This window comes from Ranitomeya variabilis, chromosome 6 (assembly GCF_051348905.1).
Source record: "Ranitomeya variabilis isolate aRanVar5 chromosome 6, aRanVar5.hap1, whole genome shotgun sequence".
Lineage (NCBI taxonomy): Eukaryota > Metazoa > Chordata > Amphibia > Anura > Dendrobatidae > Ranitomeya > Ranitomeya variabilis.
Genome location: NC_135237.1, coordinates 392,510,862 through 392,533,144, shown reverse-complemented (window position 1 = coordinate 392,533,144; position 22,283 = coordinate 392,510,862). Strand labels below are relative to the sequence as shown.

At 46.5% G+C, this 22,283-nt stretch overlaps 1 protein-coding gene across 7 annotated transcripts in view; it reads right to left on the bottom strand.

Annotated features, from left to right (window-relative positions):
• DSEL (dermatan sulfate epimerase like) overlaps positions 1-22,283 on the bottom strand; it is a 99,714-nt gene that overhangs the window by 17,869 nt on the left and 59,562 nt on the right. For 3 of the 7 annotated variants that reach the window (XM_077270116.1, XM_077270119.1, XM_077270117.1), the window contains exon 2: positions 919-998. The exons of the other annotated variants lie outside the window; for them this stretch is intronic. The gene's annotated coding sequence lies outside the window, so the exon portion shown is untranslated. The remainder of the gene's footprint in view (positions 1-918; positions 999-22,283) is intronic. 7 annotated transcript variants of the gene reach the window in all.

Genomic DNA, 22,283 nt, shown 5'->3' with positions numbered 1-22,283 from the left:
TGCAATGTAATTTCTAAAAGGCAGAATACATAATTATTCTACAGCTATCAGATTCTATACTGTTACACAGCATAAAAATAAGAAATAGAGGGATTAAAAAAAATAGATGATAGAACAGATGTTTACAATATGTGTATACTGGATCTGTTCATCCATTTAGTCAGGTGTGACTTTCGGTCATGAATGAAGATTGGATCCAGCTCACAGGATGCCAAAATGCTGGTAAAACATCAACCTCTTTATTCTAATTGGTTGAAAACAATATGTCACAAAGGATAGTAGTGGAACTATGCCTGTGGTAAGGGATAGTCAGGGGAACACAGGGAAGAATTAATAGAACCAGATGCGTTTCGAGTCTATGTTCTTAAACTTGGCATGAATGTGGAATGAGGACTTTCAGTCATCCTATCAATCATCTCTCACCAAGCAGTTCTATTCTGCATTGCTTATTTTGGTTTGCCAATTGTCATTTCCATGTGGATGTGGCCACATTCGCCAGTCAAATTCATAAAATTGCTGGCTTTTGCATGCCAGAAATGCTACTCCAGGCACTAATTGAAGTAGCATTTCTGGAGCAGTGCATGGAGACACCCGACACTTAGAAGAGGCACCAAATTCATTCAGTACCTCTTAAGAGTCTCTTAATGAATTTGGCACCTTAATATCCTGCAAGACTGGGGTAGCCCAATTGTACGCTATGCTAGTCTTGATGAATCAGCCCTATTATGCGTAGCCACACTGCAGTAAGAAAATAAATTGTTACACATGTAAAAAACTCACAAAATGCTTAAAGGGTTTATCGAGTTTATCTTTAGTTTAATAAATTAATTTTGGGCATGATTTTGTAGTTCTTACTAATATATTAAGTATAAGTATTACCAGTTCCCCTCCTGCACTTAGTAGTGCCGCCATACTCACAGATTGCACAGCTCTCCAGTACACAAAATGGCTGCTGATAGAGAAGCATGTGACCGGACCAGTCCAGTCATTTTCTCCAACTGCAAAACAGCTTTATAATGTACAGTTATTACACCTAAAGGGCCTTACGGAAAGGTTTATCCTCTATGTTTCCATAAAGCACGGCAGTATATGGTGGCACATTCAATCTAAGGCTTAAATCTATCACTGCAAGTATTGTCTTTTTTATTCTATTACATCAGCAATAAAAATGAGATGCTTTTACAAAGAGTCTTGATAAAAATATCTCCAATTAGTGTTTGCAGCTTCTCTTGACTGCTATGACTGCAGACTACAAACTAACCCTGTGGAGTCTGATCCTCCAGGCATACTCCATTCCAACTGTTCCCTTAACCATCGTGGTATATTTTACCAAGAATGAGGGGACAAATGGAAGTATGAAATTATGAAGACATATACAATGGGAGAGGAAAGTATTTGATCCCTTGCTGATTTTTGTAAGAGTGCCCACTGACAAAGACATGAACAGTGTTAGGGCTAGCAGAATGCACCGAGTAATAGGGTGATAGATACAAGGTGCGTTCGCAGCCCGGGGTCCACCGTGCAGAGATACCTGCTGCAAGTAATGGCGGATGGACACTGAGCTCACACGTGGGTTAAACTTCACCCCGTGTGAAATGAAAGCGAGCTCTGTTGCCTCACAGAGTCATGCTGTACACAGGGACTAAAACCCTAACTAAAAGTTGTGCTTGCTCTGGAACTCTTCTGGGCTAACCACACACATGAAGGAACCAGATGCTAAGCCAAGGCTAATTGCCCCCACTGATGCTAGCTGCCTGCCTGAGTGTACAGCCCAAAAGGCTAAACAGACTCACATCACTTAAATACAGCGTGGCAGAGTATCCACTGGCAACTGCCAAACACAAATGATACTAGTGCATGGCCGTGCGGCCATGCAAACCTTTTATAGCTGTAGCAGTTCAGGACCTTCCTAGTGGTCCAATAGGAGCTGCTACAGGACATAGGCATGTGACCCCCGACCACCAATGAGAGGTCTTCCCCTGGGCATGCTCAGGAGGGAAAAAGCAGGACTTAGTCCCAGGAGTGCCTGCTCACTGCTGAACAGCACTAGTTATAATGGCTGAGCCTGGAAGGGCAGCAGTAACCAAACGTGCAGTATCTGTCCTGGCCAGGCATTGGGAACGACGTCTCTGCTGAGCAGGCTCCACTGCAGCTGGAGAAGAATTGAAAACCGCAGCGGACATGGCTCGAGATTCCCCCTGTGCAGCGGCAGGAACTCGACGCCTAACATTACCCCCCTCCTAGGGCCCCACTCCTTGGGCCTCGCTACGCTCAAAGGCTGCAATGAGCAGCGGAGTGCGAATGTGCTCCACAGGCTCCCAGGATTCTATTCTCTGGGCCATGGCCCTTCCAGTCCACCAGATAGCATTTTTTGCCACATACCACCTTGCACCACAAGATTGAATTCACTTCATACTCATCCGTGGATGAACCTGATGTCCCGGAAGATGACTCAGAAAAGCGGGACATGTAGACGGGCTTTAAGAGGGATACATGAAAAGTGTCAGTGATACCTAGGCGCGGAGGAATAGCCAAACGGTAGACCACAGAGTTGACCTGTTCCAGAATCTTGAAAGTTCCTTTGTATTGAGGTGCAAACTTAGTGGACTCAACTCGCAGCCTGATGTTACAGGCAGAGAGCCACACTACGTCGCCAGGAGCAAAGGTCAGAGCGGGGCACCGGTGTGCATCAGCAGAAACCCTCATTCTCTCGATGAAGGCCCGGATGGCATCCCGTGTGCGGTCCCAAATGTTACGTGCCTCCACCGCCCAGTCTGCCACCCTAGAATAGGTGGATGACATGGGCATGGGCACAGGGACACGTGGTGCTGGCCATAATTAAGGAGAAATGGAGTCAGTGGAAGCGGAACCAAGTGCATCATTTTAGAAAAATGGTCGGTGACTACCCAGATACAGTAACTGTGCAGCAGGAGACTTGGGTAAGCCTACCACGAAGTCCATCCCGACCATCTCCCAGGGCCTGTCTGCCACCAGCAGGGGGTAAAGTAGCCCATCAGGCCATTGCCGAGGAGACCGGTTCTTGGCGCAGGAGACACACGCCCGAATATAGTCACCGACGTCATGGGCCATATTGGGCCAACAGTACGTCCTCGCCAAAAGCTCAGATGTCCTCTTGGTCCCAAAATGTCCACCCACCCTGGACAAGTGAGCCCAAGAGAGAACCTCTGCTCCCAAATTAGATGGCACAAAAGTCTTGCCTGGGAGCACAGACTCTAGCGAAACCGGGGCCACAGTTCTCAGGCTCTCTGAAGGGACAATAAGCCAAGGCTCCTCCTCCTCTGATGATGATGCTAAGGAGCGGGAGAGAGCATCGACACGAGTGTTCTTCTCCCCGGAGAGAAAATGGAGGGTAAAGTGGAACCGGGAGAAGAACAGGGACCATCTGGCCTGGCGAGAGTTTAGCCGCTGGGCGGTTTGCAAATACACCAAATTTTTGTGGTCGGTGGAAACTTGGAAGGGAAAATGAGCCCCCTCTAGGAGGTGTCTCCACTCTGAAAAGGCCAACTTCATGGCTAGCAACTCCCTATCCTCGATGGAACAATTCCTCTCCGCTGGTGTGAAGGTATTGGAGAAGAAGCAAGGATGCTTCCGACCTTGAGCATCCTTCTGGAAGAGGACTGCTCCAGTACCGACGGAAGAGGCATCCACCTCCATGAAAAATGGTTTATAAATAGTGTTGAGCATTCCGATACTGCAAATATCGGGTATCGGCCGATATTCGCTGTATCGGAATTCCGATACCGAGTTCCGATATTTTTGCGATATCGGATACCGGAATCAGAAGTTCCCACAGTGCAAAAATGCAGTATAATTGAGTGTGGGCTGTGCGTGGGCGGAGACTGCGTGTGTCTGTGCGGGTGGGGTCTGCGCGGGACCGTGGGTGGTCTGTGCGTGCCTGCCAGGAGGTCTGTACGGCCTCTCCGGGGTCTGTACGGCCTGCCGGGGGGTCTGTGCGTGCCTGCCGGGGGGTCTGTACGGCCTGCCGGGGGGTCTGTGCGGCCTGCCAGGTGGTCTGTGCGGCCTCTCCAGGGTCTGTGCGGCTTGCTGGGGGGTCTGTACGGCCTCTCTGGGGTCTGTGTGTGCCTGCTGGGGAGTCTGTATGGCCTGCCGGGGGGTCTGTGTGGCCTCTCCGGGGTCTGTGTGGCTTGCCGGGGGGTCGGTGTGGCCTCTCCGGGGTCTGTGCATGCCTGCTGGGGGGTCTGTTCGGCCTGGCGGGGGGTCTGTGTGGCCTCTTCGGGGTCTGTACGGCCTGCCAGGGGGTCTGTACGGCCTGCTGGGGGGTCTGTGCGGCCTCTCTGTTGTCTGTGTGGCTTGCCGGGGGGTCTGTACGACCTGCCAGGGGTCTTTGTGTCTGTGCAGGCATCGTCCGATGGGACTACAAGTCCCATCGGGCTATGCCTGCTACAATGACAGTGATTGACACATTAGCCAATGATGGGACAGTAGTAGTCCAATCATCCGGCTAATGTGTTGATTGTAAAAAAAAAAAACTCCATACATACTCCATACATGCTACATACCTGATACATACATGCTACATACATGCTACATACATACATACTACATACATGCTACATACATACATACTACATACATACTACATGCTACATACAAATTTTTGTGGTCAGTGGGAACTTGGAAGGGAAAATGAGCCCCCTCCAGGAGGTGTCTCCACTCTGAAAAGGCCAACTTCATGGCTAGCAACTCCCTATCCTCGATGGAACAATTCCTCTCCGCCGGTGTGAAGGTATTGGAGAAGAAGCAAGGATGCTTCCGACCTTGAGCATCCTTCTGGAAGAGGACTGCTCCAGTACCGATGGAAGAGGCATCCACCTCCATTAAAAATGGTTTATAAATAGTGTTGAGCATTCCGATACTGCAAATATCGGGTATCGGCCGATATTCGCTGTATCGGAATTCCGATACCGAGTTCCGATATTTTTGCGATATCGGATACCTGAATCAGAAGTTCCCACAGTGCAAAAATGCAGTATAATTGAGTGTGGGCGGTGCGTGGGCGGAGACTGCGTGTGTCTGTGCGGGCAGGGTCTGTGCGGGACCATGGGTGGTCTGTGCGTGCCTGCCGGGGGATCTGTACGGCCTGACGGGGGGTCTGTGCGGCCTGCCGGGGGGTCTGTGCGTGCCTGCCGGGGGGTCTGTACGGCCTGCCGGGGGGTTTGAACGGCCTCTCCGGGGTCTGTGCGGCTTGCCGGGGGGTCTGTACGGCCTGCCGGGGGGTCTGTGCGGCCTCTCCGGGGTCTGTGCGGCTTGCCAGGGGGTCTGTGCGGCCTCTCTGGGGTCTGTGTGTGCCTGCCGGGGGTCTGTTCGGCCTGCTGGGGGGTCTGTGTGGCCTCTCCGGGGTCTGTGCGGCTTGCTGGGGGTCTGTGTGGCCTCTCCGGGGTCTGTACGTGCCTGCTGGGGGGTCTGTTTGGCCTGCTGGGGGGTCTGTGTGGCCTCTCCGTGGTCTGTGCGGCTTGCCGGGGGGTCTATGCGGCCTCTCTGGGGTCTGTATGGCCTGCCAGGGGGTCTGTACAGCCTTCCGGGGGGTCTGTGTGGCCTCTCCGGGGTCTGTGCAGCTTGCCGGGGGGTCTGTACGGCCTGCCGGGGGTCTTTGTGTCTGTGCAGGCATCATCTGATGGGACTACAAGTCCCATCGGGCTATGCCTGCTACAATGACAGTGATTGACACATTAGCCAATGATGGGACAGTAGTAGTCCCATCATCCGGCTAATGTGTTGAATGTAAAAAAAAAACTCCATACATATTCCATACATGCTACATACCTGCTACATACATGCTACATACATACATTCTACATACATACTACATACATGCTACATACATATATACTACATACATACTACATACATACTACATGCTACATACATGCTACATGCTACATACATGCTACATACATACTACATACATGCTACATACATTCTACATACATGCTACATAATACATACTACATACATGCTACATACATACTACATACATTATACACACATGCTACATACATACATTCTACATACATACTACATACATGCTACATACATACAACATACATACTACATGCTACATACTACATACATGCTACATACATGCTACATGCTACATGCATGCTACATGCTACATACATACTACATACATGCTACATACATGCTACATACTACATACTACATACATGCTACATACATACTACATACATTATACACACATGCTACATACATACATACTACATGCTACATACATACTACATACTACATACATGCTACATACATGCTACATACATACATGCTACATACATGCTACATACATAATACATACATTCATACTACATGCATACTGCATACATACTACATGCTACACACATGCTGCATACATGCAACATACATGCTACAAACATACTACATACTACATACATGCTACATACATGCTACATACATACACGCTACATACATGCTACATACATATTCCATACATGCAATACATTACATACAATACATACATATAGACATACAGTACATTAAACATAGAGTACATACTCACCATTACTTGTCATTTTGATCCCCGAAGCCAGTGTCAACCTGTAAAACATATGAAAAAAACAAACAACCGATATACTCCCTGTCCGCAGAAATCCACGAGTGTCCCACGACGATCACCTGTGGAGAACGGCAGCAACAGCTGGTGCGACCGCTCTCCAGGGGACCCAGAAACACAATGACGGAAGGAAAGTATTACTCCGACGCTGTAAAAAAAAAGTCCCTAGTCTGACTTATGGCATTTTTGTATGAGAAATTTTCCCAGGCAGCAATTGTCATAAAGTAAGACTTTGAACTATAGTAACCTCAGTGATGCACTGCAGGAGCCATTGTCTCCTGTCAGTGTGTCACTGAGGGTCCTATAGAGCAGTGACATCACCAGATGTCACTGTTCTATAGGGGAGATCGTCGTGGGACACTCGTTATTAATTGGACTACGGCAGACAGGTAGTATACGGTTTATTATTTTACATTTTCTGCAGGCGCTGAAGTATAGTAAGTATGGTGAAATGAAGAATATTAAAATACTGTTTCCTAATGTGTGCGTGTTTTATTAACCCTTTCTTACTTTTGGATTAATAATGGATAGGCGTCTTATTGACGCCTCTCTGTTATTAACCCGGCCTAATGTCACCTTACAATAGCAAGGTGACATTAACCCCTTATTACCCCATATCCCACCGCTACACGGGAGTGGGAAGAGAGGGGCTAAGTGCCGGAATTGGCGCATCTTACAGATGCGCCATTTCTGGGGCGGCTGCGGACTGGTATTTGTAGCCGTGGGGGCCAATATCCATGGCCCCTCTCTAAGCTATGAATATCAGCCCGCAGCTGTCTGCATAGCCTTTCTGGCTATAAAATATAGGGGGACCCCACGTCATTTTTTTGGGGGGGTCCCCCTTTTTTAATAGCCAGTAAAGGCTATGCAGACAGCTGCGGACTGATATTCATAGCAGGCTACAAATTTTGGCCCCCGGTCGCCGGTTTTCCCCTCTGGCACAGAAAATTGCGCGGGAGCCCACGCTGTTTTTTTTCCGTTTTTTTGTTTTTTAATTCAAAGCTCATAAAGGCCTCTTTCACACTTGCGTCGGTAAGGGTCCGTCGCTATGCGTCAGGCCGACGTACCGACGCACATTGTGAAATTTGTGCACGACGTGGGCAGCGGATGCAGTTTTTCAATGCATCCGCTGCCCATTCTGAAGTCCGGGGAGGAGGGGGCGGAGTTTCTGCCGCGCATGTGCAGTAGAAAATGGCGGACGCGACGGACAAAAAAACGTTCACTTGAACGTTTTTTTGTGCCGACGGTCCGCCAAAACACGACATGTAGTTTTTGGTGCAGATTTTGGTGCAGGTTTTGATGCTGGTTTTTGGTGCAGTTTTTGGTGCGGTTTTTTATGCGGTTTTTGATGCTGTTTTTGATGCAGTTTTCGTTCTGTTTTTTGACCGGTTTTGATGCAGTTTTTGGAAATAAATAAATGGAAAATGTGCATGATTTGAATGGAAAAATGCATGAAAAAACGGATTCGGAGGCCGGATTTGTCATTTCACATCTCAGTTTCATCTGTTTTTTGCCAGATCCGTCGCTGTGCGTTTTTTCACCGGACAGAAAAACCGTTCCTCTTTATGTGTTTTCTGTCCGGCAGAAACAGCTTTTTTGACGGATCCTGCAAAAAAACAGATGAAACGTGTGGCCATCAGGCGCAATCCGGCGCTAATACAACTCTATGAGAAAAAACGGATCCGGCGGAAAAAAACGGATCCGGCGGAAAAAACGGATCTGTTTTTTCCAAAACTCGCCGGATTGTACCTGACGGCAAAAACCTGATGTGTGAAAGCAGCGAGATATATGGATAGATACTTCTATGTATCTATAGATATATTTATCTATAAATATATCTATAGATAGATATATCCATAGATATATAATAGAAAGGCCGATGTTTCTAAGGCTACTTTCACACTTGCGTTTTTAGCAATCCGTCGTTTTGGGAAAAAAAAACGGATCCTGCAAATGTGCTCGCAGGATGCGTTTTTTTCCCATAGACTTGTATTAGCGACGGATCGCGATGGATGGCCACACGTCGCGTCTGTCGTGCAACGGATCCATCGTGTTTTGGCGGACCGTCGGCATGAAAAAACGTTCAAGTGAACGTGTTTCTGTCCATCGCATACGCCATTTTCTATCGCGCATGCGCGGCAGAAACTCCGCTCCCTCCTCCCCGGACTTCAGAATGGGCAGCAGATGCGTTGAAAAACTGCATCCGCTGCCCACATCGTGCACAAATTTCATAACGTACGTCGGCCCGACGCATAGCGACGGACCCGTACTGGCGCAAGTGTAAAAGAGGCCTTTATGAGCGTTGAATTAAAAAAAAAACAGAAAAAAACGGCGTGGGCTCCCGCGCAATTTTCTGCGCCAGAGTGAGAAAGCTGACGGCCAGAGGCCAATATTTGTAGCCTGCTATGAATATCAGCCCGCAGCTGTCTGCGTAGCCTTTACTGGCTATTAAAATAGGGGGACCCCCCCAAAAAATGACGTGGGGTCCCCTATATTTTATAGCCAGAAAGGCTACGCAGACAGCTGTGGGCTGATATTCATAGCTTAGAGAGGGGCCATGGATATTGCCCCCCCCGCTACAAATACCAGTCCGCAGCCACCCCAGAAATGGCGCATCTATAAGATGCGCCAATTCCGGCACTTAGCCCCTCTCTTCCCACTCCCGTGTAGCGGTGGGATATGGGATAATAAGGGGTTAATGTCACCTTGCTATTGTAAGGTGACATTAAGCCGGGTTAATAATGGAGAGGCGTCAATAAGACGCCTATCCGTTATTAATCCAATAGTAAGAAAGGGTTAATAAAACACGCACACATTAGGAAAAAGTATTTTAATATTCTTCATTTCACCATACTTACCATACTTCAGCGCCTGCAAAAATGTAAAATAATAAACCGTATACTACCTGTCTGCCGTAGTCCAATTAATAACGATTGTCCCACGACGATCTCCCCTATAGAACAGTGACATCGGGTGATGTCACTGCTCTATAGGACCCTCAGTGACACACTGACAGTAGACAATGGCTCCTGCAGTGCATCACTGAGGTTACTATAGTTCAAAGTCTTACTTTATGGCAATTGCTGCCTGGGAAAATTTCTCATACAAAAATGCCATAAGTCAGACTAGGGACTTTTTTTTACAGCGGCGGAGGAATACTTTTCTCCCGTCATTGTGTTTCTGGGTCCCCTGGAGAGCGGTCACACAAGCTGTTGCTGCCGTTCTCCACGGAATATCGTCGTGGGACACTCGTGGATTTCTGCGGACAGGGAGTATATTGGTTGTTTTTTTTTTTTTTAATGGTGAGTATCTACTCTATGTTTAATGTACTGTATGTCTATATGTATGTATTGTATGTAATGTATTGTATGTATGGAGTATGTATGTAGTATTTATGTATGTATGTAGTATGTATGTAGCATGTATGTAGCATGTATGTAGCATGTATGTATGTAGCATGTATGTAGCATGTATGTAGCATGTGTGTAGCATGTAGTATGTATGTAGCATGTATGTAGCATGTAGTATGTATGTAGTATGTATGTAGCATGTATGTAGCATGTATGTATGTAGCATGTATGTAGCATGTATATAGTATGTAGTATGTATGTACATGTAGTATGTATGTATGTATGTAGCATGTATGTAGCATGTATGCAGTATGTAGTATGTATGTAGCATGTATGTAGCATGTTTGTAGTATGTAGTATGTATGTATGTAGCATGTATGTAGCATGCATGTAGTATGTAGTATGTATGTAGCATGTATGTAGCATGTATGTAGCATGTAGTATGTATGTAGCATGTATGTAGCATGTATGTAGCATGTATGTAGCATGTAGCATGTATGTAGCATGTATGTAGTAGGTAGAATGTAGTATGTATGTAGTATGTATGTATGTAGCATGTATGTAGTATGTATGTAGAATGTACTGTATGTATGTAGCTTGTATGTGGCATGTATGGAGTATGTATGGAGTTTTTTTTTTTTTTTTTAACATTCAACACATTAGCCGGATGATGAGACTACTACTGTCCCATCATTGGCTAATGTGTCAATCACTATCATTGTAGCAGGCATAGCCCGATGGGACTTGTAGTCCCATCGGACGATGCCTGCACAGACACAAAGACCCCCGGCAGGCCGTACAGACCCCCCGGCAAGCCGCACAGACCCCGGAGAGGCAGTACAGACCCCCCAGCAGGCCATACAGACCCCGGAGAGGCCGCACAGACCCCCCGGCAAGCCACACAGACCCCGGAGAGGCCGCACAGACCCCCGGAAGGCCGTACAGACCCCCGGCAGGCATGCTCAGATGCCGGAGAGGCCGTACAGACCCCCCGGCAAGCCGCACAGACCCCGCAGAGGCTGCACAGACCCCATGGCAGGCACGCACAGACCAAGGAGAGGCCGTACAGACCCCCTGGCAAGCCGCACAGACCCCAGAGAGGCTGCACAGACCCCCCGGCAGGTGGTACAGACCCCCGGCAGGCCATACAGACCCCAGAAGGGCCGCACAGACCCCCCGGCAAGCCGCACAGACCACAGAGAGGCCGCACAGACCCCCCGGCAGGCCATACAGACCCCCCCGGCAGGCATACACAGACCACCCATGGTCCCACACAGACCCCGCCCGCACACACAGTCACTCACAGTGTCCGCCCATGCACCGCCCACACTCTTCCCCCCTCCAGAACAGCATATAGAAGGATAGAAAGGGCTTATTTACGTTCCGATATTTGGGTCCCATTGACTTGCATTGGTATCGGGTATCGGTATCGGCGATATCCGATATTTTTTGGATATCGGCCAATTCAATCCGATATCGATACTTTTGAATATCGGAAGGTATCGCTCAACACTATTTATAAACATAGGGGCGATGTAAAATGGGAGTGCCAGCGAAGTATGACTTGATAGAGAGGAAGGCCTTAGAGACCTCCTCCAACCACAATTTGGGATTAACTCCCTTCTTGGTGAGGGCAACCAGAGGAGCTACCAAAGTTGAGAAGTGGGAAATGAACTGGCGATAATAGTTGATGAACCCCATAAAGCGCTGCACCTCTTTGACTGAATGGGGTTCCTGCCAGTCCATCACAGCCTGTAGCTTTGCGGGATCTATAGCCAATCCTTGGGCTGAGATGATATAGCCCAGGAAAGGCAGACTCCCGCTCAAACACACACTTCTCCAACTTGGCATAGAGGGAATTTGCCTGTAGGAGGTCGAAGACTTTGCAAACATCTCTCACGCGGGAGTCTATATCTGGAGAGTAGATGAGAATATCATCCAGGTAGACTACAACCGAGGTGGAGAGCATATCCCGGAAGATATCGTTCACAAAGTCTTGGAAAACGGCCACGGCTTTACAGAGCCCGAAGGGCATCAGCAGGTATTCATAGTGCCCATCCCTGGTGTTAATAGCCATCTTCCATTCGTCCCCCTCACGGATGCGAATCAGGTTGTAAGCACCCGGCAGATCTAGTTTAGTAAACACCCTTGCTCCCCGAAGCCTATCAAAAAGCTCAGCTATCAGGGGCAATGGGTACTTGTTCTTAATGGTGATGGCGTTAAGACCCCTGTAATCTATGCATGGACGTAATTCTCCGTTCTTCTTCTGCACGAAGAAGAACCCAGCCCCTGCAGGTGACACTGACTTCCTAAGGAATCCTCTTGCCAGATTCTCCTGGATGTACTGAGACATTGCCTATGTTTCTGGGAGAGACAACGGGTAGACTCAACCCCAGGGAGGCTCAGCACCAGGCAAGAGGCCAATAGGACAGTCATAGGGGCGGTGAGGCGGAAGGGTCTCCGCATCCCTTTTGGAGAACATGTCCGCATAGGGCCAATATTGCTTGGGGAGAGAGGAAAGATCTGCGGGTACCTCGGTAGTAGCAACCTGAACGCATTCCCTCTGACATCTACCCCTACAAGATTCACTCCATCCCAAAACTCTGCCTGTGGACCACTCAATATGAAGGGAGTGGTACCGTAGCCAAGGTATCCCTAACAGGACCTCATCAATTCCCTCAGGAATGGCGAGCAGAGATATAATCTCCTGATGAGATGGCAACATAGATAGAGCAAATGGGATGGTCTGGTGTGTTATCTGTGAGGGCAGTGTCAACCCATTCACAACTCGTACGGTCACTGGTTTGGCGAGCATCACCAGCGGTATTGCGTGTCATTGGGTGAATGCAGATGACATAAAATTGCCCTCCACCCCAGAATCCACGCAAAGCTCTACCGAATGAGTGGATGAGCCTATGGTAATTGTTACCTTAAAGGACAGTTTGGAGGCAAACGTCGCCATGTCTAGTGTACCTCCACCTACTACCACTAGACACTGACGTTTCCCCGACCGCTGGGGACATCTGGTGGCAAGATGTCCTGACTGCCGGCAGACATGTCAGACCTTGAGTGCACGAGCGGTCAGGGATTTAGATCCCGCTCGTGACACCTCCATGGCCTCATGTGACTCGGGCACCTGGACCGGAGATTCCAAAGGTTTGGCGAAGGTGGGAGCCAGCCGAAACCTCTGCCTACACTGGGCTTGCTCTAACCTCCGCTCATTAAAACGGAGGTCAATGCGAGTGGATACAGCTATTATCTCCTCCAGCATGGCGGCAATCTCCCTAGTGGCCAAAGCGTCCTTCATATGGTCAGCCAGCCCCCTCCAAAATACAGGGATGAGGGCTTTAGCCGTCCACCCAAGCTCAGATGCTATCGTCCGGCAGTGGATGGCAAAATGGCTGACCATGGACGACCCCTGAGTCAATGCCAACAGTTGGAGTGCAGTATCATGGGTGAATCAAGGTCCCAAAAAGACCTGTTTCAGAGTGCTCAAGAACAGCGGAGCACTCTGCCTCACATGAACACCACGCTCCCACAGCGGCATAGCCCACTCCAACACCTTGTCCAACAGAAGAGATATAACGAATCCCACCTTTGCCCGCTCTGTGGGAAAACATGCAGCCAGGAGCTCGAGGTGTATTGCGCACTGGCTCACAAAACCCCTACAAGATGCACTATCACCAGAGTATTTATCTGGCAGCGGGAGGCGAGATAAGGTCAGAACAGGGTTGGCAGTGGACAAACTTGCTGCAGCCATGCTTGCAGACTGAACAGCTACGGCGGAATCATCCACAGCTAAGGTTGTGTGCTCAAGAGCCGCCAACCCGCCCTCCAGGGGCTGGATGTACCACAGCAGTTGCTGTTCATCTGCCATTACTAGCCAGACCCTGGCGCTAGTATACTGTTAGGGCTAGCGGAACGCACCAAGTAATAAGGTGATAGATACTAGGTGCGTTCGCAGCCCGGGGTCCACCGTGCAGAGATACCTACTGCAAATAATGGCGGATGGAGCTCACACGTGGGTTAAACTTCACCCCAAGTGAAATGAAAGTGAGCTCTGTTGCCTCACAGAGTCGCGCTGTGCACAGGGACTAAAACCCTAACTAAAAGTTGTGCTTGCTCTGGAACTCTTCTGTGCAAACCTTTTATAGCTGTAGCAGTTCAGGACCTTCCTTATGGTCCAATAGGAGCTGCTACAGGACCTGAGCATGTGACCCCCGACCTCCAATGAGAGGTCTTCCCCTGGGCATGCTCAGGAGGGGAAAAGCAGGACTTAGTCCCAGGAGATCCTGCTCGCTGCCGAACAGCACTAGTTATAATGGCTGAATCTGGAAGGGCAGCAGTAACCAAACGTGCAGTATTTGTCCTTGCCAGGTGCTGGGACCGATGTCTCCGCTGAGCAGGCTCCACTGTGGCTGGAGAAGAATGGGAGACCGCAGCAGAGATTCCCCCTGTGCAGTGGCAGGAACTTGACGCCTAACAAACAGTATATTATTTTAAGGGTAGGTTAATTTTAACATTGAGAGACAGAATATCAAAAATTAAATCCAGAAAATCACATTGTATAAATTACAGTATATAAATGTATTTGCATTTTGCAGTGAGAAATAAATATTTGAAACCTTTGGCAAACAAGACTTACTGTCTATACTCGAGTATAAGCTGACCCGAGTATAAGCTGAGACCCCTTATTTTGCCACAAAAAACTGGGAAAACTTAATGACTCGAGTATAAGCCTAGGGTGGGAAATGCAGCAGCTACCAGTAATTGTCAAAAATAAAAATAGATACCAATAAAAGTTAAATTAATTGAGACATCAGTAGGTTAAGTGTTTTTGAATATCCATATTGAATCATGAGCCCCATATAATGCTCCATACAGTTCATGATGGGCCCCATAAGATGCTCCGTACAAAATACGCCCCATATAATGCTCCATAAAGTTTATGATGGGCCCCATAAGATGCTCCATATTAAAATATGCCCCATATAATGCTGCACAAATGTTGATTATGACCCCATAAGATGCTCCATACAGACTTCTGCCCCACATAATGCTGCACAAATGCTGATTATGGCCCCATAAGATGCTCCATAGATACATTTGCCCCATATAATGCTCCACAAATGCTGATCATGGCTCCATAAGATGCTCCATGGAGATATTTGCCCCAATTAATGCTGCACTAATGCTGATTATATACCATAAGATGCTCCATAGACTATTATGCCACATATGCGGTTGCTGTGATTAAAAAAAAGAAATTACATACTCACCTCTGGTCGCTCAGGCCCGTGGCACTTGCTATAGTCACCTTTCCCCGTTCCACCGCCGGGCGCCGCTGTGTGTGTGTTCCCCGTCCTCCGCACTGACGCTCAGGTAGAGGGCACGCACTAACCATGTCATCATGCCCTCTGACCTGGGCATCACAGGCAGATGACGTGGAAGACGGCGCCCGGCGGTGGAACAAGGAGAGGTGAATATCTCCATGCTCCCCCTCCCCATTATACTCCCCTGCTCCCGGTGTGGTCCCTGGCAGCTTCTCTAATGGACTCTCTGGGCGCGGCAGCTCTTCCAGCTTTGAGAGGTCACTGGTACTGCTCATTACAGTAATGAATATGCGTCTCCACCCCTATGGCATTGGAGTCGCGTCCATATTTATTTCTGTAATGAGTGGTACCATGTGACCACTCAAAGCTGAAAGAGCTTCTGTGCCTGGAGACCATCGGAGATGCAGGGACCTCGCCAGGAGCAGGTGAGTATGTCACAGCCGCCGCTCCCCATCCCCCGCCGAACCCCCAGGGACAATGACTTGAGTATAAGCCAAGAGGGGCACTTTCAGCCAAATAAAATGGTCTGAAAATCTCAGCTTATACACGAGTATATACGGTAATACTTGGTGGCAAAACCCTTTCTGGCAAGCACAGCAGACTTTTTTGTAGTTGATGATGAGGTTTGCGCACATGTCAGGAGGAGTTTTGGTCCACTCCTCTTTGCAGATCATCTCTAAATCATTAAGATTTTGAAGCTGTCGCTGGGCAACTCAGAGCGTCATCTCCCTCCATAAGTTTTCTATGGGATTAAGGTCTCGAGATTGGCTAGGTCACTCCATGACCTTAATGTGCTTCTTTTTTAGCCACTCCTACGTTGCCTTGGCTGTATATTTTGTGTCATTGTCTTGCTGGAAGACTCAGTCACAACACATTTTTAATGTACTGGCAGAGGGAAGGAGGTTGTCACTCAGGATTTTACAGTACATGGCTCCATCCATTCTCCTATTGATGAGGTAAAGTAGTCCTGTGCCCTTTGCAGAGAAACTACCCCAAAACATATTTCCACCTCCATGCTTGACAGTGGGGATGGTTTCCTTTGGGTCATAGGCAGCATTTCCCTTCCTCCAAACACGGTGAGTTGAGTTAATGCCAAATAGCTCAATTTTTGTCTCATCTGACAGCAGCACCTTTTCCGAATCACTCACAGAATCATCCATTCATATTCGTATTCGTATTCATTGGCAAACTTCAGACGGGTCTGCATGTGTACCTTCTTGAGCAGGGGGACTGCAGGATTTTAAACCTTAGCGGCATAATGTGGTAACAATGGTTTTCTTGGTGGCTGTGATCCCAGCTGCCTTGAGATTATTAACAAGTTTCCCCATGAGGTGAGATTTTGCATGGCGCCCCAGATCGTTGTTGATTGATGTCATTTTGTTTTTCTTCCATTTTCTTACTATTGCACCAACAGTTGTCTCCTTCTCACCCAGCATCTTACTTATGGTTTTGTAGCCCATTCCAGCTTTGTGCTGGTCTATGATCTTGTCCCTGACATCCTTTGGTCTTGCCCATGTTGCAGAGGTTAGAGTTTAACTGATTAATTGAGTCTGTGGATGGGGATAGGAGGCTTTTATAAAGGTGACTATGTAAGACAGCTGTCTTTAGTGCAGGTAACGAGTTGATAAGGAGGCTGTTACTGGTCTGTAGGAGCCAGAACTCTTAATGGCTGGTATTGGATCAAAATGCTTATTTCTCACCACAAAATGGAAGTAAAGTAATATAATTTATACAAAATGATTTTCTGGATTTTACTTTTGATATTCTATCTCTCAATGTTAAAATTAATCTACCCTTAAAATTATAGACTGGTCATGTCTTTGTCAATAGGCAAACTTACAAAATCAGCAAGGGATCAAATACTTATTTCCCCCACGGTAGGCCTACACAAGGACTAAAGGCACAAAAGAAAAATATTTTTTTTGACTAGTTACAAAGTTCCTTGATTAAACATGGATATAATTTTGCCTACACATTTTTAAAAGAAAACTCCATGAAAAACTAACACATTATGATGTGAAACTGATCATGTGGTACACCACTTCTATTTTTGGTGTTTGTTGATTAAACCCAGCACTAATCACAAAGCAGTAGGATGGATTTATCAATGTATCTATGAAAATTTAAGGCTCAAATATTCCAATTATATAGCCCTTCTACCACTTTCCTCAGTGAAGATTATAAAAGGGATAATAATGCTCTGTTCACTTCAGTATCATGCAGTGAGGGGCCAGGAAATGTCACATCTGCTGAGTAGGGTAGGTGCCTGATAACTGCTGCTCTTGCATGTGAGCCGTCAGACACCCATAGGCTTGACATCTCCAGCACCGTTCACCTCCCGATGCATCAGTGAGTGAAGTCAGATTACCCTTTTTATTGACACTCACCACTAACAACTAAATAAAGTTTAGTAGAAAAGTGGTGATTTTAACAGAAGTTGCACATTAACCAACTAGTGAACCAAAAGACATTAATGATCCTTGCCATATGACATACATTAAGAAGCCAAACCAGATACTTAATTTACAAGCACATCTTTATGGGTGTATGTGCCAAGGCTCATTAAAGGTTCAATATTTAAGATTGCTACCCTAATAGCTGGCATTAGTTCCTATCCTTTTCCTATCTGAATAACTATTTGCATAAAGTTGTTATAGGAGCAGTTCATGGATTATAAATCTCCTTATGCTGGCTTGGCACTTTCCAAAAGGAGAAACGTTCCCATTTAGACCCAACAAGAGACCACATTAGTCCAGCTCACAATATAACAGAAATGCCCAAAATTATTTATCTAGCTGCCTTGGTACTGAACATGGAACTGCACATCTAAAATGGTGGAACAGAAAGAATATCTCAACAGTTTGATAAATATCACTCTGGTCAGGTAGGACCAGAGAAGCTCTTTTTAGAATTGACTACTGTTAAATGGGGTGACCTTTACAAGAAATGAAACATAAAAAAAGGTATAATTGAACTGTTTTAGTGCTTGCTGTAAAATAAGTAGTGAAAAGGTCTGCATGTACCAATGCATTATTACTTCAGTTATGGAAATTGTGAAGAACGTGTTGCCTTTGTAAAAAGATTAGCGAAGCCCTCTCTGATAAGGTTTTTCTAAAATACTACTGTTGAACATTATACTTAGCATTCAGTTAAATAGACGTACAAAAAAATGCTCAGATTCAATACATATACACTATTATACTATGCACTAATACAGAATTCATGTGAACAAGTCCTTATATGTTCCTGCTGGGATACTGATCAAGGGTCATGTAGCATGTAGTAAATACCAATTAATAAATAATTGGTGACTGAGTTTTTGATTTGGAAGATATTCTGTAGCATTTTCTTTTCCTACGTAAATTAGGTTACTTGCATTTTTTTTTCATTGTGTTTTTGAGATCATTTTTTTAACATAGGGTACATTTTTATCACGTTTTTCACACTGTGGTATTTTTGGTATGTTATGCTGTAAATAAAGTTGCTTTGTTTTTTATTCTTCCTGGTATTTGGCTTTGACACAACTTTATTGATACAGTTGTGTTTGGATTACATGCTTTTTTAATGCGTTTCCACAGCGGAAATGCACGGAAAATGCATATGCGTTTTTTAATTGTGGATTTTGCACAACTAATGAAATTCTATAGGGAGAATCTACAGATAGTACATGCAAGAGAAACTGACATGTTGCGGATTTAAAATATGCACCACAAGTCAGTTTATACCGCATAAAAAAATCATAGTCAATCAAATCAAATCTCCTTTGGCTTTTTACCTATTTTGTTACATTTCAACCTGTGTAAAATATTTTTGTAATCAAATTTTTGTGTAATGCATCAGCACTAAATAGTTTAAGTTGGTGACGTGAAGAGAGAAAAATATAGGAATAATTACATTTATGATATCAAATAACTAAAAATGTCCATGTGAATATGATGAAGCCCTTAAAAATTTCTGGTGTAAGCAATTACCTTCATAAGTCACTGTCATAATGACAGTGATTGACACATTAGCCAATGATGGGACAGTAGTAGTCCAATCATCCGGCTAATGTGTTGATTGTAAAAAAAAAAAACTCCATACATACTCCATACATGCTACATACCTGATACATACATGCTACATACATGCTACATACATACATACTACATACATGCTACATACATACATACTACATACATACTACATGCTACATACAAATTTTTGTGGTCAGTGGGAACTTGGAAGGGAAAATGAGCCCCCTCCAGGAGGTGTCTCCACTCTGAAAAGGCCAACTTCATGGCTAGCAACTCCCTATCCTCGATGGAACAATTCCTCTCCGCCGGTGTGAAGGTATTGGAGAAGAAGCAAGGATGCTTCCGACCTTGAGCATCCTTCTGGAAGAGGACTGCTCCAGTACCGATGGAAGAGGCATCCACCTCCATTAAAAATGGTTTATAAATAGTGTTGAGCATTCCGATACTGCAAATATCGGGTATCGGCCGATATTCGCTGTATCGGAATTCCGATACCGAGTTCCGATATTTTTGCGATATCGGATACCTGAATCAGAAGTTCCCACAGTGCAAAAATGCAGTATAATTGAGTGTGGGCGGTGCGTGGGCGGAGACTGCGTGTGTCTGTGCGGGCAGGGTCTGTGCGGGACCATGGGTGGTCTGTGCGTGCCTGCCGGGGGATCTGTACGGCCTGACGGGGGGTCTGTGCGGCCTGCCGGGGGGTCTGTGCGTGCCTGCCGGGGGGTCTGTACGGCCTGCCGGGGGGTTTGAACGGCCTCTCCGGGGTCTGTGCGGCTTGCCGGGGGGTCTGTACGGCCTGCCGGGGGGTCTGTGCGGCCTCTCCGGGGTCTGTGCGGCTTGCCAGGGGGTCTGTGCGGCCTCTCTGGGGTCTGTGTGTGCCTGCCGGGGGTCTGTTCGGCCTGCTGGGGGGTCTGTGTGGCCTCTCCGGGGTCTGTGCGGCTTGCTGGGGGTCTGTGTGGCCTCTCCGGGGTCTGTACGTGCCTGCTGGGGGGTCTGTTTGGCCTGCTGGGGGGTCTGTGTGGCCTCTCCGTGGTCTGTGCGGCTTGCCGGGGGGTCTATGCGGCCTCTCTGGGGTCTGTATGGCCTGCCAGGGGGTCTGTACAGCCTTCCGGGGGGTCTGTGTGGCCTCTCCGGGGTCTGTGCAGCTTGCCGGGGGGTCTGTACGGCCTGCCGGGGGTCTTTGTGTCTGTGCAGGCATCATCTGATGGGACTACAAGTCCCATCGGGCTATGCCTGCTACAATGACAGTGATTGACACATTAGCCAATGATGGGACAGTAGTAGTCCCATCATCCGGCTAATGTGTTGAATGTAAAAAAAAAACTCCATACATATTCCATACATGCTACATACCTGCTACATACATGCTACATACATACATTCTACATACATACTACATACATGCTACATACATATATACTACATACATACTACATACATACTACATGCTACATACATGCTACATGCTACATACATGCTACATACATACTACATACATGCTACATACATTCTACATACATGCTACATAATACATACTACATACATGCTACATACATACTACATACATTATACACACATGCTACATACATACATTCTACATACATACTACATACATGCTACATACATACAACATACATACTACATGCTACATACTACATACATGCTACATACATGCTACATGCTACATGCATGCTACATGCTACATACATACTACATACATGCTACATACATGCTACATACTACATACTACATACATGCTACATACATACTACATACATTATACACACATGCTACATACATACATACTACATGCTACATACATACTACATACTACATACATGCTACATACATGCTACATACATACATGCTACATACATGCTACATACATAATACATACATTCATACTACATGCATACTGCATACATACTACATGCTACACACATGCTGCATACATGCAACATACATGCTACAAACATACTACATACTACATACATGCTACATACATGCTACATACATACACGCTACATACATGCTACATACATATTCCATACATGCAATACATTACATACAATACATACATATAGACATACAGTACATTAAACATAGAGTACATACTCACCATTACTTGTCATTTTGATCCCCGAAGCCAGTGTCAACCTGTAAAACATATGAAAAAAACAAACAACCGATATACTCCCTGTCCACAGAAATCCACGAGTGTCCCACGACGATCACCTGTGGAGAACGGCAGCAACAGCTGGTGCGACCGCTCTCCAGGGGACCCAGAAACACAATGACGGAAGGAAAGTATTACTCCGACGCTGTAAAAAAAAAGTCCCTAGTCTGACTTATGGCATTTTTGTATGAGAAATTTTCCCAGGCAGCAATTGTCATAAAGTAAGACTTTGAACTATAGTAACCTCAGTGATGCACTGCAGGAGCCATTGTCTCCTGTCAGTGTGTCACTGAGGGTCCTATAGAGCAGTGACATCACCAGATGTCACTGTTCTATAGGGGAGATCGTCGTGGGACACTCGTTATTAATTGGACTACGGCAGACAGGTAGTATACGGTTTATTATTTTACATTTTCTGCAGGCGCTGAAGTATAGTAAGTATGGTGAAATGAAGAATATTAAAATACTGTTTCCTAATGTGTGCGTGTTTTATTAACCCTTTCTTACTTTTGGATTAATAATGGATAGGCGTCTTATTGACGCCTCTCTGTTATTAACCCGGCCTAATGTCACCTTACAATAGCAAGGTGACATTAACCCCTTATTACCCCATATCCCACCGCTACACGGGAGTGGGAAGAGAGGGGCTAAGTGCCGGAATTGGCGCATCTTACAGATGCGCCATTTCTGGGGCGGCTGCGGACTGGTATTTGTAGCCGTGGGGGCCAATATCCATGGCCCCTCTCTAAGCTATGAATATCAGCCCGCAGCTGTCTGCATAGC